Source organism: Lycorma delicatula, chromosome 1 (genome assembly GCF_047948215.1).
Source record: "Lycorma delicatula isolate Av1 chromosome 1, ASM4794821v1, whole genome shotgun sequence".
Taxonomy (NCBI): Eukaryota; Metazoa; Arthropoda; class Insecta; order Hemiptera; family Fulgoridae; genus Lycorma; species Lycorma delicatula.
In genome coordinates this window covers 259,748,588-259,765,141 of record NC_134455.1, presented here as the reverse complement: position 1 = coordinate 259,765,141, position 16,554 = coordinate 259,748,588, and the positions used below count along the sequence as shown (strand labels likewise).

The 16,554-nt window shown below is 33.7% G+C and overlaps 1 protein-coding gene across 2 annotated transcripts in view; it reads left to right on the top strand.

Moving 5' to 3' along the window:
- e (nonribosomal peptide synthetase ebony) overlaps nt 1-16,554 on the top strand; it is a 105,690-nt gene that overhangs the window by 21,923 nt on the left and 67,213 nt on the right. Inside the window, exon 1 of one of the 2 annotated variants that reach the window (XM_075376402.1) lies at nt 582-693. The exons of the other annotated variant lie outside the window; for it this stretch is intronic. The gene's annotated coding sequence lies outside the window, so the exon portion shown is untranslated. Of the gene's footprint in view, nt 1-581; nt 694-16,554 lie in introns of those variants that run through there. 2 annotated transcript variants of the gene reach the window in all.

Here is a 16,554-nt window from a genome sequence, read left to right as displayed (position 1 = left end):
CATTTTCTACGGTCGAATCATTAGAAATGATTGCTTTGTCATCCACAGTTAAAAATCAATAAAACAGTATAGAAGAGAATTCATTCCAGCTTTTGGGTTCTCTTACAACTGGAGATTTTGAATATTTCAATCTTTGTTAGAATCGTTGAAGTGGAAATAGAAAGTTAAGTAGGGTTTTATTTTGAAAAACCTTCCACAGGCAAAATGTTAACAATGACGTTAACATCTAATAAAACCACACAGACTCTTGACCATCGCTCTGGAAAATTAAAATTTTATAATGTACATTATTTTATTATTATTAAAAATAATTTATAAATTAATAATTATTATTACAATAAAAATTTCATATAATTATCAATACTTACTACAATTAATGTTTTATTGAATGGAATTATTTTATGATGTATTTAAATGTTGAAGAAGTCTTTTAAAAATGTGTGTATGGTTGGAAGATGATTGTTCGTAGCTGCTTTCTTGTTTGGAAATGGAAGGGGTTAACGATTACGTATTAAGTCTAGATAAAAGTGAACGTTATGAATAATTGGCAGAATAGTTCGGTTCACTTATTCTCAGTATCGTGTTTTATATTACCGAGGATGTTCCTTGTTCGTGACTTTAAAACTTTCTTAGCGCACCATTTAGTAGTGCTCCATTTTTAATATTTTAACATATAGATCAGGACTGCCTGAAGTAAGTTATGGAACTTAATTCGTTTAAACTGTTAATTTTAATTAAGGTGTAACGTTACATTTTTACAGTTTTACACGTATACTTTTTACGTATTGTAAGCAAAATTCCACAGCTTTAAATATGTGATTGCGTTTGTTTAAAAAGTAACGGTAAGAAAATTTAGATGTTTTAAACCTTTATTTACAAATACAGATTTTCGGGATAAAATTTGAACGTTACCGAGTTAAAAATAATTTCGGAGCTATTACATTGGAAATTGGAGCTACTAACTTATTTATAAGCATAGTGTATTGTGATGAAAGCAATAATAGTCAAAATTTACTAAATATTAAAAACCGGAATAGATGGTAATAATGACGAATGACAATTCGAAACGAAGGAAACATTATGGCTGAACGGTCAACATACATTATAACTTTGTAAACCGTATTATGTCATCACCGTGCTGGAAATAGTAATAAATTAATTAAAAATTTCTAATTTCTAATCGGCTGTTCTGTTATTATCTGTAAAATTAAATACTAGTAGAAAAAATTTATAACAGCGAGAAAATGAGTTAAAAACGGATCTATTTTACTACTCGACTATGTAATTTAACTTGGAGCTATCTTTTGTCTAAATAGTTAATTTATAAAAATAAATAATTGTGTGAATGTTTTTAAATTAATTTATAAAATAATTTTATGATTAAGTTAAGTTTGGTTTATCAGATAATCAATGTAAACCCACCGTGTTGGTCTAGTGGTGAACGCGTCTTCCCACAGCTGATTTGGAAGTTGAGAGTTCCAGCTTTCAAGTCCTAGTAAAGTCAGTAATTTTTATACGGATTTGAATAGTAGATCGTGGATACCGGTTTTCTTTGGTGGTTGGGTTTCAAATAACCACATATCTCAGGAAAGGTCGACCTGAGACTGTACAAGACTACACTTCATTTACACTCATACACATCATCCTCATTCATCTTCTGAAGTAATATCTGAACGGTAAATACCGGAGGCTAAATAAGAAAAAGAAAGAAAATGCGACAGGAAATCTGAAAATGCGAACATTCATCGTTTTCAAAAGCTGAATACCGTCATTCAAACTCATGTTTCTTTCCAGTTTTCACGTAGGATAGTTTTATCAAAAATATAAATAATAAATCATATTTAATATTTTAATACAAAGTAATACGGCAAATATTATAATATGGATGGTTTTATAAATTTTCTTTATATTTATTTGTTTTAATTGAAAGTGCTGTTCTTTGTATATAATTCAATATTATTTATCTGGACCTTTAATACAGATCAAGTAAGTTACATTTTTGTGTTGTAAATAATTTTATAACGAAAATTACAAATTTTAATTAAAAAGCCCAAAGATTTGGACACACAGATTTTACCAAATCGACAATTTTTTCCTGTCATCACGGTTTACCACAAAAATATATTAAATTTTACTTTTTTATTGTTTTACATTGAAAACTATTCAGATTAAGCATACAAAATTTAATTCCAAATGATGTTTGGAATTACGACAGGGGAATTGCAGAATAGTATTCACCAGAAAAGGAATTTTTTGTTTAATTTTCGGTACAGGAATACTTATTTTTCAGTATAATTTAATCATTTTTGCTTTAAAGCGTGTCCCTGTACAAATAAAAATTAGTGACAAATGAGAGGAATAATATTCCGTTATTGATTTTAATGCTGTTAAGATAACCAGTATTTAAAAAGTTAAAAAATAATAATAATAAAAGATAAAAATTAATTTTTTCAATTCATACATCTATTCTAATGGATAATCAACTTAAACATATACTTTCTGACAGAGATACCCTATTTTTTAATTTAATTGTTCATAACGGACTTAAAACATTTAAAAGCTAAATTAGGACACATTTTTAACAACTCTTCCAAAAAGGTTTGTTTGACAGAGGTTGCAAAAAAAATATATGGAAATTGAATTTAAAATCGATTTTAAAATTACATTTCAAAACTATAAATATATACATAAACAGTTTTCTCCACGACAATATATTCACCTAGATTATTATCACTTGTAGCAAAGTGACCAGCAACCCGGGTGGAACTTAGTACCTCGAAAAAAATAGTTTTAACATATATTAACCTAAGTAAATATATACAGACCTACATATGCTGGTTTAGTTGCGCAACGAATAAACTGATACTTTCTTTCTTTTTCCTATTTAGTCTCCGGAAATCACGATTCAGGTATTATTTCAGAGGATGATATGTATGAATGTAAATGAAGTGTAGTCTTGTAGTCTCAGTTAGACCATTCCTGAGATGTGGGAGATTAAATGAAACCCCAACCACCACCAAAGAACACCAGTATCCACGATCTAGTATTCAAATCGTATAAAAGTAACTGCCTTTACAAGGACTTGAACGCTGGAACTCTCGACTTCCAAATCAGCTGATTTGGGAAGACGCGTTCACCACTAGACCAACCCGATGGGTTAAAAATAAAAAATTCCCGATGGGAATAAACTGATACTGCACTACATTAAATATCATGTTTATAAATAATACTAGTAGTAGTAGTAGTACAGAAATTTAAAAAAGTAGCTGAAATCGAATGTAAAATCGACCACTTTTGCTTGTCACGCATAAACTACGTAAAATATTAATAATATTTGTGTGTTTGTGTATATGTGTGTGTGTGTGTGTACTTTTTAAATGCTGAATTTGAAGTCTAATTTTTCAAAAATAGTTGGACAGATATTTATAAAATGTAATGTGTCTTTACTTATTTGTAGCAACATTTTTTCATATAGTATTTTATGCGTCTATTTCTAGACGATTATTTTTTTTAAAAAACCCTTATTATTTTATTTTGAAATATTAATTTGAGGATATGGAAAAATAATTATACAATTATTGCTATACGTTTTAACTGCTTAGTTAACGAACCGTATAGAATTGCCGATTGCGTAAATAATGAAGTGGAAAAATGCTTGTAGGATAGACTGTAATTTATTTAAACTGAAAACATTTTACATTAACATTTTTGAGTGCACGCACCATATAAATTCTTTATAGTAAAGATTTGATACATTGTTTAAACTTTACATAATTTAACTTTTAGGATTCTAACAAAGACGAGATATGTTACTCGTATGTTGAATCGTTGAGACAAAAGAAATAAAGAACAATATGTTCGTTAATAATCAGAAAAATAATAACAAGAAATAATAGGTTCAAGGACTGAATAAAATAAAGAAAAATACCAATACTTAATTTCATATCTGAACCGCCAAAAAAAAGAAAGATTGTTTATAAATGTTCATTGATATAATGAAATAAGAAATAATAACCCTAGTATAAATAGATTTTGAACTGAATAAGTTCTTAAAACAAATCATTTGAACAAACAGAAGTTTGTATTGAATAAGTTCTTTGAACAAACAAACCCTTTGAATCAATAAATGTTTGACTGAATAAGTAGATAGAATAAGTAAATATTTAGTATAAGCAAATCGCTTGACTAAGTAGATTCTTAGAATAAGTAGATACCTTGATTTAGTAAATACTTGATTAAACAGATATCTTGAATATTTAGTTTCCATGTTTAAACAGATACTTCGTTTAAGTAAACACCTTGATTAAATAAGTATTTGTTCTTTAAGGTTGTTTACAAACGTAGATTGTATGTTGGTCTATGAAGTACTACGAAGGAGATTTTGACATCCGCAACACGTACTAAACTGTCTAATCCTTTAAATATTTTTATTATCAAGCCAAGTTTCCACTGTAAAGGAGAATTTCATCTGATATTAGTACTAAGTCTCCTTCACAGAGTTTCCTCTTAGAAGTTTGCCACTTTTTATGTTGCAATTGATTTAAGTAATTCTTTGACCATTTATTCCAAATGGATTGTGTAAATTTTTGCATTATTTCCCAACGGCCTAAAAAATTAAATGATTACAAAACTTTCGGTGAAATCAGGATCAGCAACTAAGCTGAGAGGAAATCCAATAAGAAAGTCTCCGGGAGTTAACGGTTGCGGATCCCTCGCAGAAGATACAACATATAATGGGTGTGAATTAAAACGATCTTCAATTTGCGTAAGTACGACGTACAATTCTTCAAGACTTCAAGACGCACTATTCTTCGACTTTTCTTCAAGAGTCGATTGTTCTATGATACGACGAAGATGAAACTTAACGCTCTTTATGCCGTTTTCCCACAACCCACGAAATGCGGGGATGAAGGAGGGATGAATATTAAATTTATACCTTGTAATGTGGAAAAGGACTGAACATTGTACTGGAAGTCCTTTGATTTAAATATTGTACGCAATTCATGGAGAATGTTGTTTGCAGCCTTGAAGTTTGTTCCGTGTAGGAAAATATTTGGTTTGGTATACCCCAACAAGAAATAAAGCGCTTCAATGCGACAATGAATGCTTCCAATGTTAAATTGGATACTAATTCCAAGTAGATATCCTTAGTTGAAAGATATAAAGGAGAAGGTTGCTTATTCGGCCCGTACTTGGATATATATTTTTTATGGTACTTTAAATTTTACCTTTCACCAAAATTACCGATTTCAATGATTATTTTATTATTTTGCACTGGAAAGTCTTCTGTTGGCCACGTTAAAACAAATTAAACTTACACGGATTAAAATCCTTTTGTCATCGTATCATTGCTTCGTACTTGGTTATTTGAGAATTATATATATGTATATGTATGTATCCATAGAAGAAGAAAAGAGAGATGGAATACATTTTATGATTTTCTGATAGATAAACATGATTATGATTTTATGACTTTTAAAATAGATTCCCTTAAAAATTTTTTTAAAAATATAATTTTCACAAGTTTATAAATTTTTACTTTTTAAAGGCGGTGTTTAATATTATTACGTTCTCGGTAGGTGTTTTTGATTTGCTACTGACTTTAAGAAGTTGAATTCCAAGTATAGCAATCTTTTATTAAAAATAACAAGATACAGTATTTTTGAACGGTCTTTTAAATGTATTCATTATTTGTTTTAAGTTATTATTAGTATTTCTAATTTTACGTCCATAATTTTTATATTAATATTATCAGATACGATGGTAAAGAATAATATTAATGACTTGCAACTACGTAATATCTATACCATAAATTACGGAATATATCAATGTGTTAAAAATTTATAAAATTTTTGATATAATAATAAGAGAAATGCAGTAACCGCAAACCGAATATAATAAGAATAAGAATATAACCGAAAAAAATATGAACTGAATAATAAAAAAACCAATAATAAAATACAAACATTATTAAACTGGCACGTGACAAGGTCAGTTATAAATAATTAACACAAAACTCGATTAAATAATGTGATGCAGTTTTCTGTCGAAAAAAAATGTTAGTGTGTATTAATTTTGCAAAATTAAACTGAGTAAATGAAAAAACTGGTTTAATTTATTATTATATTATTTAAATGAGATTATTATTAAAGTAAAAATAATGCAAATACATTACCATTTTACTATGAAAACAAGATATGCGATTAATGTCAATTGTATTTCCCATGTTTTGCAGTACCCAGTTTGTGAATTTAACTACTTAATTGATGTTTTTTTTCTTTTTTTCCCCCTACTCTCCTGTGTCGGACATACAGTTAAGTAAAACTCGGCCCAGGTGGGTGTCCTTCAAACCCTAACTGGCCTCTCCACCCACCGACAATAAATACGGCACAGTAGGTCGACCCGCCGGTTGGATCTTTTTCCTATTTTATCCTTTTGCCTGCCTCTAATTCTCGGGGAGGATGGATCCCACGAGAACCGGGATTCGGTCATTCTAACTGCCCGCCTCTATCCACCGCACGGGGGAACCGGGCCCGACTATGTCGTTCCCAGGCCCCACACGGTGGCAGGGACTCAGTCTTTATCTTATTTCATTCCTAAAACTTCCCTGGAGTCCCCAGCCGACCATTGAAACCGGCACACCTCAGCATTTCGGTCCTTACGACTGGGGCAATCGGCCATCCTTAACTAAAAATCCGGTTCCTTTCCTCGACGTCTTTGGTCCATAAGACCTCTCTTGAAAGCTGACCCACGGATCGCCAGTTATCCTCCGAAGCTAGCATATAGGTGACAAGGTTTTCTGGACTTAAACCCACAACGCACGCTCGAGAGCGCAGTGTATGCCACCTCGGGCAGAAAAGTAGCGTATGATTCGCCGTGTCGTCTGCATAGCAAAACATATATTCCGGTGTGTCACGTCTGCCAACACGATGAAGACAAACCTCGAAATTTCCATGCACAGATAACATCTGGGCAATGTAAAAATTTATCTCACCATGTCTTCAGTTGCACCAAACCATTAGGTCAGGAATGACCATTCTAGTCCATTCAGCTTTTAGCCCTGCTCTCCACCTTTCACTCCAGGTGTTCATGGTGGTTAACGATGCTTTGCTCATGCTGCCATATATATTTGTGTGTTCCCGCACCAAGAAGTCGACAGGAGGCATAGTAGCTAGTACACATGCCGCTTCATACGATATTGTACGAAATGCAGAAATCATGACCAACAACTTTACGAAGTATACTCTGCATTCTTTGAAGATTCCTCCATTTATCCAAAGCCTTTCTCCAAACCTGGTCGCGTAAAATTATGCAGACAATCAATGCTGTCATAATAAGTTTTCTTACCATCATATGTTCTACAGCTTTACTCATGTTGTTCAAAAGGCACAGAAGACGGTAGCTATCTGCTTGGTCTTCACATCTGGGCTTAGGTAGAAGGATCAAGCGGGACATCTTCCAGCAAGACGGGAAGATCTCATTTTCTAGACCTTGGTTAACCATCTCAATCAACTCCCAAGGAATTTGCTTTATCAGTCCTTTTAGGATCCGGGCCGGTATGCCGTCTTAACCTGAGCATCGCTTCTTATCTAGTCTATTGACAGCTGTGGTGACCTCAGCTAACGTAAAACATCTCTTCTCCAAGTCACAAGAACTTGAAAGCACCCTCCCACTACACGGAAATGTCAAACCTCCTCATCCCTGGTTCTCTCATGCGTCAGGACAGCCAGACGCCTCCCGAACCGCTTAGTAACTATCTGAAACGCCTGTCTCCACGGGTCATTGTCCAGACCCGCACACAATTGTTGCCATTTTAGTTTTTTGGCTCTCTTTCTATGTTCTGCATACTGTAGTGCAGCAAACTCGTACCCTTCTCTGGAGTTACAACGAAGACGTTGTTTTAATCTCCTAAAACGCTGGAGCTCCCTTTGGAGTTGAGCTATCCGCGTCGTACACCAGTATGCAGATTTATATTCCGTTCGCCCAAGCGGAAGAGCGGCGATCTCCTGAACAATAGTGTCTTGGATTACCTCGGGCATGAGTTTAAGTACGTTTCTAACCTCAGTGACTACTTTCGTCGTCACCAAATCCGATTGACGATAAAAAGTCTACAGGGTTTCTGACGATTCCTCACGAGGAAAGCTGGATCTCGGATCTAAAGGAGAACTGCCAAATGATCGCTGCCTGTTTCAGCATTTAACACTCTGCATGTATACAGATCTTGATTCTTCAATTCAGTATAGTGAGGTCCAACAGAGAACTGTGGCCTCTCGCCTCATACGTGGGATGTCATCATTGATGCAGTATCCTTTATCTAATCTGGCTTAACGACTTCATCATCTCGGTCAGAATCTCTCCCCTCCAGTTAGTGTGTGGGCTCCTTGTCTCGATGGATTTACAATTGAAATCACCCATTAGTATTATTTTCTTGGTTGATCTGATAATAATATCCTGTAGTCTATCCATAAAACTCTCATAGTCATGCAGTTCGCAATTATTTAAAATATAGGCTTCCACCAGTACAACAATTGCCATTTCAATTGCTACTACTCCACTCTTTCTATCAAAAAGCTGCAAACTGTGTCTGTAACTGACGTTTTCTATCACTATGTCACCCTTTCTATCCGTACTCAAACCATTTCTGGCTGCGAAAATCCGGTCGGGCTCAACCGTAACAAGAATATCGACACCGTACTTCTTCGCAATCTCTCCCACCAGATCGTGGAATAAAGAACTCCTGTTTTCATTTGTTAAAATAAGCTTAATCATTACGAGGTTTTTTGCACTCTACGCCTCCCGTGCGGTGCTCTCCACTCCCACAGAGTAAACATGTAGTAGGCTCATTATAGCCACCAGCCTTATAGTCTTTACCACTGCAATTGTAGCAGAGGTTACTTCTGTTTGGTCCGTTACACACAACACTTCTGTGCCCCGAACCCTAGCATCTAAGGATGAAAGCAATGGCTTTCATACTCTCTTATACAGGCTCTACACAAGACAAACCCGATACATATACGTACGTACCTCAACAAGTTTTTTGCGGCCCGGTAGATCGTAATGACCGTGACATTGCTCATCTCACCAAATACTGGCCTGAAGAAAGTAATGCGAAATTTCTCAGCGCTCCGTAAAGTGTGGGCAATGGCGTCCCTCACCTCCTGATCATTGGTGTCAGCGTCTACGTCTCTAATATCTACTACAGCCCTTCTTCCGCGTCGAGACTTGGTGTCTATCTGTAGATCTGCGGCCTTACTTCTTAATACTGCAGTGAAGGTCTCTGCACGCTGTAAGCCCTTGACGCGAATATTCAGTTCATCATTATTGCTTTTCCTTAGGGAAAGGACGTCATCAACTTCTTCTCGAGAAACCGCTGCCTTCATCGTTCGTAATATATCAGCATAAGATTTTCCAGCATCTTTCACAAGAACCGTTCTGCTATCACTGACAGGCGGAGTAGACCTCCTTTCGCCGGATGATCCCAAAGTCGTCTTCGGTTTTATCATTTCTGGTCGAGACATCACTATTTTGTCCATCTCTTCACGATCAAGCTGCAAGTACATTTAATTTTTCCTGATTGAGGTACTAATATCTCCTGCTGGTAAAACAAATACCAGAAGTTTTGAACTTTCCAGAACTTTCCTGACTGCCCGTAATGTTACAGTCAGTGAATTACGGTCGCCATCATTAAAGTTATAACAAATCCTGTAACGACTCTTTTGAACAACTGGGTCCTGGAACCTCTACCTGTCACCTGTGAGGGGTAAGACCAAGTAATTCTTCATCAGACACATTTATCGAAAGGACTTTGTCCATATTATACTCCCTAGGACCCTCCGTTTGCGAAACTTGCAAAATAGCACCTACCTATTGGTGGTGAAAATACCATAAGTGCCTTAAAACCAGTATTGATTGCCACCAGATTTTTTTCGTGCTGGACTATATATCTATTCAGTTTCCGTCCCAGATATTTCCTCAAGGTATATATCGCCAGAGTCAGTTTGTTTATTAATTCCCTCACTTACAGAAGCAGGATCCTCCTCTTCTGATGACACTGGTGGCTTAATTCGCTTCTTGCCTTTCATCTCCGGTTTCTTAATAGGTGCTCCCGATGTACCAGACACTCCTGAAGTACTTGGCTTACCAGATGTACCTCCTTCCGCTGGTCCTGAGAGCTGTAGTGATCTGCTTCTCTGCATTTTATTTATATTTTGACTAGGCCGGATTCCTTATCCACTGATGTTCCACATGACTATTGTGAACAGGAAGGTAAAATGAATCTTGAGAAAAATTGAATAAACATTTTGTGGGATCAAGGACTTGTATCCCCCAAAAATTGATTAAAAGATTTGGGGGGTCAAAATTGTTGGGTCAACAGAAGGGAAAGGTTCGGTACAGTTAGAACCAGGGGGATTTGGCAATAGGGTGAAGGATTAGGGATAAATCTAGGAAAAAAGGATTCACCTTATAACAGACTTGAGGACTTACAAAAATATCACTCATCTTCGTAGAAGCATTGAAAAAAGTTTTCCAGGTCCTTGTTTACATTATATTGTATCCTGCACTGACTTGTAACAACAGTTGTTCAATTCTCAACCCTATTGCAGTAGGCAATAAGATTGATCTCGAAAAAACCTTAAGAAAAAATCAGTCCGATGTAAAACACACAATTTCACATACATGTCCGTAAAAAATTAACCAATTAATGCCTGTCCTCCAAATCAGTCAAAATCACAAAAAAAAGTCCGAAACTTGAAAAAAAGCACGGAATACAAATATCGAGGCTTCACTCCATGAAAACCAACTAACTTAATTGCTTAACCATTACTTACATAACCACCAAGTTAAAATTTTTAATTTTTTTATATAATTTAATATTTTAATTTATTTAGCATACGTACATTTTTATTTAAGCAAACATGTGAATTATACTAGTTTAGGCTCATCAATGTAAAATTTATTTTTACAAATAAGTTAACGTGAAGTTTTTTATCAGGCCAGTCAGATGACTAATAACAATTTTTTTTTTTTTACCTTAAAACTGCCATTATAGTCCCAGTCCTTTTTAAAGCTGTGATGCACGTAAGAAGCAAGTTGTGCAGCAAAGATAAAAGAGGCGCCGATAGTTATTGCTCGCTCAAATAGTCATGATGTTCACACAGTTCAGAGGAGAATAAAGTAAAGACGTCACTTGTAGAGCTAAATACCGAATAAACAATCTGATTTGCGGCAGTATATTCTCAGTAATCTTGGCAACGAGAAACTATTTCATTCCACAGCCTCCCTAATAACGCATGAGCTACTTGTTATTTTTTATAATATCCGTACCGTTTTCGGGAGTAGCTTTTATATCATGAAAGGTCGTTAAGATAAAAAATAAATTACTATAGATTATGGTATCTAACAGTTACTTAGTTTAAACAATAAACTTTTTCCAGAACATAAAAAGTGAAATCTTTAAGTCAGAATTATTAAAAAATTCCTTAAAATTCTATAATTTGTTTTAAGTAACGTATAAATAAAGATATGATAAACATAAAAAATTAATTAGTCACTCAATAATGAAAGTAGTGTTTCATCAGAAATGTTTTCGTGTAGAAATTAAGATCTATCTTCGACAAGAACATTTTCCATGGAGATCCCAAAAATAAAATTCTAAAGATAAACCGATCGAAAAAATAAAAAGTAAAAGTCATGCCGTATATTTAACAAAGATCTCAGTTCCAAAGGAAATTTTTTTGTCCTGAAGGCGATTTGATGTGAGATAAAAATCGATCCCAAATATGGCTACTCTAAAAATAAAAAGCATCTCATTCCAGGCTTACAGGGATAAATAATATTCGAAATGGTTTCCCGATGCCTTCTTCACGAAACCGAATGTTGCTCATTAACACATGAACCCACCGTAATACATTTGATACTCAGCCCCGTAAGCAATCTTTCTCTGTGACTGTTGCTTGGAGAACATCGTTACATAATTAGGCTACGTAAAGAACTTAGGAAAAACTGTAATCGGCGCCTTTATTAAAGGTAATACGCATTTTACCTTCACACGCACTTTAACAGTAAAAATGACAGACAGACATTATAAGCGACTAATTAGTGTCCTTCATTATTGTAAAACAACCCATAATATACACTGTCTCGAACCAGTGAGGCAAAATTTAAGCTAAATTAACGCAATTATTTTGTTTAGTTTTAAACGTTAATATTGCACTACATTAAATTCTTTAATCTGTATCAATTCAATTTCAAAGGGTGTTCATATGAATGAATGTTCTTATAAAAACAATCTGTATGAACTACGATTGCCTTAATGATATACCGTAAGCTGTAACTTGTAACATAAGTAATCCTGTAGCATAACGCGTGTTATTATGATATCCGTATAAGTCTGCTCTATCTTTAAAGTAAATTAATATCTTGAAATAGTATTTTTTTTATCCATATATTTTCCGTTAAAAATAAAAATATATAAAACATATTCTTTAAGGTCAACAAGTTGAAATTCGTTTTATTTTAATTAAATCATTCATTAAAATACAAATAATTATGATAATATAAGCATTAATTTTAAATTACAATAATTATTAAGAGTAAAAAGTTAATAGCATAATTTAATTGAATGAATTCATTTCATTCATTACTCCTATAGTTCGCTAAACTCTTCTATAATAACAGTACGTAATATTAAATTAGAGAATAATATTTTCTACCTCATCTAAATGTAACCATTTTTTTGTTTTAATGAACATTATCATAATTATTTTTAATTGCTTCTCTCAATTTTAGAGATCGTAAATGATTTGTTGTTACATAGTGTAAATGACTTTTATTTTGTAGGTTATAGCTTCTGATAGGCCAACCTATTTCACTTAAAAATACGGATAGATTACCTTTACTAAATACAAATGCCTAAACTTAAATACATTTTTTAAACAAAGTAAACTAGACTAAAAACCGAAGGTCCCTGAAGGTCTTAATTACATTAATCTATTCTGGGCTAATGCACCTAATCAGAAGTATAGCGATATTACTTTAATTCAAATGTTCTTTTACTTTGGCACTTATTTTATACCACAGCATTCAGCTTTAAGTAATACATCACGTTCCAGCTTTGAGACAAGTGTTTTTTATGAAATGAAATTAAACATTTTAATTTATCGTTATCATCTTTGTTTTCATTTGTAATTGTAATGAAGAACAATATATATATATATATATATATATATATATATATATATATATATATATGAAAATAGAAACATTTTCTTTATGATTTATAGCATCATAATTTATGATGCCGCAGCAAGCGGAAACAGCAAAAATGTAACATTAGACTTAGATAAGTCTTTACTGTGCATTATACCAGTTAATTATTGTAAAATAAGGAAATAAAAATTAGTTTATTTCCTTAAAATTATATTATAAAATTGAAAATTTTTACTATATAATTTGAATAAATTGTACAATACATTAACAACATTTTTCTAAAACAAATTTTCATTTAGGAAATAGAAAACATCGATTAAAATACGAGGGATATCTTTAAAATAAAAACCGCGGGAAATTTCTCACCTTAAGGTTAGCAAACCTATCATTCATGCCCATGATAGTAATGTACACACTGCATTGTTGTCTGTAAGTTGTCGCATTGTAGTATATTTGATTACGTATGAGTTATTACGTTATAAAATGAATAGAAAAATCGATGTTGCCGCCGACTGTGAAATACGTGGAGACATACGTTTTTAAACTATCAAAACGTTAAGCCGGCTGAAATTCATAGGCAGTTGGTTGCTGTGTACGGTGATAATGTAATGAATAAAAGTAACGTTCGAAAATGGTGTGAAAGGTTTACAAATAACAGAATTACTGTGCACGATGAAGAACGTTCGGGGAGGCCCTCGATAATCACCGAGGACTTGATACACGTCGATGATGAAATCAAAAAAGATCGTCCCTCAACGATTTCTGATTTGGCCCTTCTCTTTCCTGATGTTTCAAGCTGTTATCGGTCGCATCGTTCATGACCATTTGGCTTCAGAAAAGTTTGTGCGCGTTGGATGCCACACGTCTTAACGGAACATCACAAAAAAATCCGAATGAGATCTGCTTTGGAATTATTGATGCGCTACACAGAAAAAGGTGATGAGTTCCTTAATTTGATTGTTACCGGCGATAAAACATGGATTTCGTATTACACGCCAGAGTGAAAACGGCAGTCAAGTGAATGGCGTCATTCTCCATCACCTACCAGACCGACAAAGGTCAAACCACAGCCATTTGGACGCAAACTGATGGCCACAGTCTTTTGGGATCGGTTTGGAATACTGCTGATTGATTTCAGCTGCGTTGAACAACTATAAATGCAGAAGCCTACTGCGAAACTCTACGTAAGTTACGGCACGCCATTCGAAATCGGCGATGTGGGCGGCTGACCGACGGCGTCGTCCTGCTGCACGATAATGCACGTCTACATGTTGCGGGTCCGAAACGTGATTTACTGAGAACATTCGGATGAGAAATTTACGATCACCCACCATATAGTCCATCCTTAGCTCCTTCTGATTACCATTTGTTTGCATCTGAACTTAAAAATGCTGTTAAAGTTTTCAGAATATTTTTTTTACAGTGACACGGTCTTTACTTTAGAGATAACCTCTCGTAAATATAACAATTGCTGTACAGTTGTAATCTGAAGTTAGGTCCCAATTGTTTCCGAGGGCGGTACGATATAAATATGACGTAAAAGAGTTAAGTTTTTGTCTTATTTTCATATAAATTAGTAAGTCATGAAGATGGTTACAGAAAAAGAATTGATCTTATTATTGAAAAAAGTTATTAAAAGCAAGTCTTACGAATATTAAGTTTCCAGATTTTGTGGAAAAAATCAGAGCACTAGAACATTTAAACAATGAAAACATTTGTTTTATTGAAATAAAATGAAACATTTTATTTTTACTATTATATAATTTTTTTTTTCAAAATAAGTCTTGATTTTAGAAAGTGATTTTAGTTTTGTGCAGGTAAAACAGCCGGCCTCTGTGGCGCGAGTGGTAGCGTCTCGGCCTTTCACCCGGAGGTCCCGGGTTTGAATCCCGGTCAGGCATGGCATTTTTCACACACGCTACAAATCATTCATCACATCCTCTGCAGTAATGCTTAACTGCGGACCCGGAGGTTAAACAAAAGAAAAAAAAAGTAAAACTGGAACTGTAATAAAGAGATCACCCCCCAATAATCTGATAAAACGATGATTTCTGTTTTTGAATTTGCTCATCAACATCCATTTTATTGCAGTCTTCTCTGATGATATTCTCTACTTGTCAGAATCAATTTCATTGAGAATTTTCATTCCTGCTAAATGATCTAAAGTCCTTTAGGGCGGTTTAGGAATAACTATCATATTCTCCTTTACAAATTCAGTATTGCTGTTATTTTTTTAACACGCACTGGTATCGAATTTTTATTAGGTCGTTTTTATTAGGTCATCTATACTATTAAAACGTAAGTAATGTCCGCGAATTATAGAAGCTGGTTCCTCCATTATACAAGTAGTATGTTTTCGAACCAAAAAAATATGACAGACAAAATATATTTAATTTTTACGACGACGGATATATTTCTATCGTTGTAGAGACAAAAACTGACAAGTACAAATCGATTTCGCAAGTAGGGAATAAATCGAGATAATACTGTAATGTACTAAATGTTTGTAATTTTTTTCGTTCTCACGGCTGTGTATATAATTATGTAGTATTACTTGGCTAAAGAATTTTTTTGTTTGCAAAAACATTCCCTTCACTTTCTCAAAATATATTATATCAACTACCATAAAAGGTGTCATCATAAAAGGTGTCTCAACTACCATAAAAACTTAATCATTCGGTCACATAAAAGTATATATTGCGTAATAAACAAGCAAAATGACTGTAATTATGACGTCCAAAGACTACATAAAAAAATCGTAGATGGAAACAATCACTTAGCTATCTAATTATTTTATTGATAAATAAAAATATTTAATATATTATTAGAAATTGGCTGTAGTAGTTCATAATTTACAGCAAATTTATTGTCTTATACATGCCTAGATATCGTTATCGGAGCACGGGTTATTACCCGTGCTTCGCACGAAAGTTCCAGTTATTTTGATTCTAACATACCACAAGGGGATTCTACCTACAGACTGATTTTGTTCCGGGTACCTCTGAAAACCTCTTAACTCATGGATACATCAATAATGCAACGGGAATCGTACATTACCATCAGTAGACTTTTACGTTCAAAAATAATAATAACACGACCTGTACACCAAAAACCGCATTGAATTGTGTAAAACAATTTTTCAAAGTACAGTCACTATTAAAAAAAAATATCAAACCCATACCTTTATCGATAAATAGAATCTTGACTTATGTCTTTATTATACTTTAAATGGAGCCTTCATAAAAAGTATAATTCTGTCCCAAAATATTACTGACCCCTTTTAAACATAGCGACTGTAAGAAAACATTTTCCAAACCGAAACCCTTAAGGTTTTAAGGGTTAAGG